This window comes from Odontomachus brunneus, unplaced genomic scaffold, assembly GCF_010583005.1.
Source record: "Odontomachus brunneus isolate Ranch 3 - 2012 unplaced genomic scaffold, Obru_v1 Obru_scaffold_217, whole genome shotgun sequence".
Lineage (NCBI taxonomy): Eukaryota > Metazoa > Arthropoda > Insecta > Hymenoptera > Formicidae > Odontomachus > Odontomachus brunneus.
In genome coordinates, this window is record NW_022639667.1 from 107,189 (window position 1) to 108,230 (window position 1,042).

Sequence of the window (1,042 nt, forward strand, 5' to 3'; positions counted from 1 at the left end):
ATTTTGATAAAATTTAATACAATTTAAACTGGACGATCGACCAAATTAATTCGCACATGTAAAAGCACAGTATTTTATTAGCATGATGGAAAAATGTAATTATCTGCTATTTTATTGCAGTAATTTTCTATACAGTCCCTGGTAGAAAATTAGTTTTAAATTATCGTGATCTTTCTTATATTATTTATACGCTAAACAGTTTCGTCTATATTTTGCGGTTTAAAAAGCGAACAAGCTCTAAGATTTTTCTTCCTTAAACCTTAAGGCAATACAAAGCACTTTTTATCAAGTGAGGAATTGACGTAGTGTCTGAGGCAACGGATGATTATCCAAAAGATGTCTTCGGTTCAAGTTCGAATCTTACCAGAGAAAATCTTAAAAATTATGAAAAAATAATATAGAAAAACTTTTTTTCATTTTATTTTACGAGTATTTATGAGTATTTATGATAAAGCGCTCATTCTATGAAAATAATTCTAATTATGAAAAATTATAAGAAAATCTTCTACCAAAGATTTAATTGAAGAACCTACGAAACGACAGGACCTGCCGCCAATCTGATGTCAGAGTCTGTTAGCAGACCCTGTCAGCAGTCTGACGGCAGACTGGGGACGCTGATGTCTATGGATCTGTCGACAAATCCTGCTCGAATTCGACAGATTCTGTCGTCAATCTGATGCCAGTTTGCGCGCAAATTGTTTACTGAAATGTTAGGAGATCGAGCCTACACCATTTCTCTTCTCTCCTCTCTACTAGTAAGTAATTTAAAAATTTTTTCAATATTCTCAAAAAGCAAGGAAGTCTTCCTTCATATGATGCTCGACTAGAGCGGAACTTTTCAAACCTTTCAAGACGCAGTGAAGTCTCAGAGACTCATTCGATTAAGCGCGCGTGCGTGAACCTTGGCGAATACAGAATTCTTCCGGGCATTCGTCTGCAACAAACTATTTTTTGTCTAACTCGCAAGACTACACGGAATGAAAAATTGCCATCATTGTTTGGCACACGCTATTGATATTTCTTTTTAATTATTTGCACTTTA